This window comes from Bemisia tabaci, chromosome 8, assembly GCF_918797505.1.
Source record: "Bemisia tabaci chromosome 8, PGI_BMITA_v3".
NCBI lineage: Eukaryota > Metazoa > Arthropoda > Insecta > Hemiptera > Aleyrodidae > Bemisia > Bemisia tabaci.
Window position 1 is genome coordinate 42339474 of NC_092800.1, and position 2578 is coordinate 42342051.

Sequence of the window (2578 nt, forward strand, 5' to 3'; positions counted from 1 at the left end):
TTTTAAGATGATTTTACTTGCTAGTAAAATTGCTATTTGATTGGGAGGATTTGAAAATTTCAAGGAAAAATAGTCGGAACTTTCCTCAAAAATGTATGTTCCATAAGAGGAAATTTGGCAACTTCTGATGGCTCATACGACGTTTGTCCTTAGCACGGCAATATACAGCACAAATCCGCCGTGCTAAGGAAAAACGCCGTACGAGCCTTTCAGCGCTGCCGAATTTCCTTCGATAAATCATGAATTTTTGGGAATATTTATAAACATTTTTCTTAAGATTTTTGGGAGAATTTTGTTCGTAATTTGATCCAAATAGTGTAAAAATTTCAAGGAAAAGGAAAGATAATTTTCCTCAAAAGTACACATTTTATCATAGGAAATTTGGCAACTCTCAAATGTACATACAGCGTTTTTCCTTAGCACGGCGGAACAGTGTAGATTAGCGAGTAACTGCGATCGCTTCGGATGATTCTTGGACGAAGAGTGACGACGCACTAAAAACGCCTTCATTGGGAAACGATACTTCCTAGCGCGGCTTCAGAGGCCGAATAGTTGTATCATTTAAAAACCCAACCAACATTGTAGCGTAGACTGCGTAGATCAGCGCGAGTGAGTGCGATTGCTCCAGATAATGGACCATCTGACAAGGCGCGAATGGAAGCATTGATCCATGCATGTTTTTTAATCAATAAATATTACGTGAAACACTATTTGTGCGATGATAATTACCTATTGCAAGTACCTCAAAAATTAATGTTCCATAAGGGGAAATTTGGCAACTTCTGATGGCTTATACGGCGTTTTTCCTTAGCACGGCAATATACAGCACAAATCCGCCGTGCTAAAAAGGAAAAACGCCGTGCAAACATTCGAGAGTTGCCAAATCCTCCCATGAAATGGTTATTGACGAGGAGAGTTATAAATATTTACTCTTCAAATTTTTCAGATGATTTAGATCTAGATACGAAAAAAATTCTCCGAAAAATTGATGGGCAAGAAATCACTGGTTTTCCTGAAAATTCGTATTTAATCAAAGGAAATTAGGCAATGTTCGAAGCCTCATACGGCGTTCTTCCTTAGCACGGTAGAAATAAAGTGGAGGGTGCAGAGGTATATATCGATAGTTGATGCCTCCAAATCGATGAGCAACAGCTCCCGGACGGAATAACCGTCGCTACATTGCTCAGTTGCCAGGCTCTGCTATCGCATACGAAAAATCATGGAGAATTTAAGTTTTATGTTGACCAGTTTCTCGAAAGAAAAATAAAATTTCTAAGGAAGTCTGCAACGTCGCGAATGGAGAAACGTCGCCTCTCATTTTGCCCAAAAATATGTGACTATAAAATTGAAGGCATTATGACTGGCCTCTCTCAACTTATATTCGTCTGTAACGATAAGCAATGGGACGCGATTGCTACGGCGCCTTGATACAACTATACAACCTCGACGGATGTCCGTATTGCGTTCAAAAAATTGAAGGCGTTTTGACTCCCTGCTCACACTACCTGTAGTTGATTCGATCGACAAACGCGTTGGTCGGCGGTGACGGGGACTTGATGCAACTATTTAAGCTTGTTGGATGTCCGTATCGGTCCGACTGAAGTGCGAAACCACGTATCTCCATTGCGGTGTTTCAAAATTTCCTTTCTTAATTCATCTCTTCCGTGAGAAACAATCCAAATTTACGGCTTTAAATTTTGAACCAAATCCTCAGATTGTGCTGAAAAATCAGCACTTTTCCCAGTTTGAGCGCGTGTAAAATATCCACATTTTATCGCACAATCTGACAACTGTTTCACTGGCGAAAAGCCGAGGCTTAATTTCCACGCGAGCCCTGTTTGCCGTGCTGAGGAAGAACGCCGTATTTACATTTGAGAGTTGTCAAGTTTCTCTCGGTGAAACGTTTCTTTTTGCGGGAAGTTATGAATTTTTTTCCTCGAAATTTTCAGGAACTTCAGGTGAAATTGCGAACAAAATTATCTGCAAGATTGGAGGAGAAATATTCATGAGTTCACCGGGAAATTCGTGCTCTATCAAAGAAAATTTGGCAACACCCAGAGGCTTATGCGGCGTTTTCCCGTAGCACGGCATACAGTTCTTTTACAGAGAGAGTTGATCCCCTGTTAAAACTGATCAGTATAGACATTGCGTCAGTTCGACAACAGTGCTTTAGCGCAGAGCATCAATAGAGCTCGGATTAGTCGAAATTATCCACTGATCTCAACTGATACGTGGTTATCATCACTTCCGTGCCAAGGAAGAACGCCGTATGAACATTCGGGAGTTGCCAAATTTTATTCGATAATATGTTTATTTTTAAGGAAAGTTATCGATATTTTTCCTTGAAATTCAGAAATAACTTAAATTAAGTACTATGTGTATACATTATAACATTGTCTTCATTATATCATTCTGCTACAAATTTCTGATGAAGATCAACTTTTTTGGATTCAACGCATCTAATTACATGACTAAACTAAATTCTGCATTAAGGCTCTACTAATTCTGGCTTAATTTGGAAACAAAACTTGTGCTATTGGTTTCTTTACGTAAATGTGTCCTTCAGTGGAAGAACCAG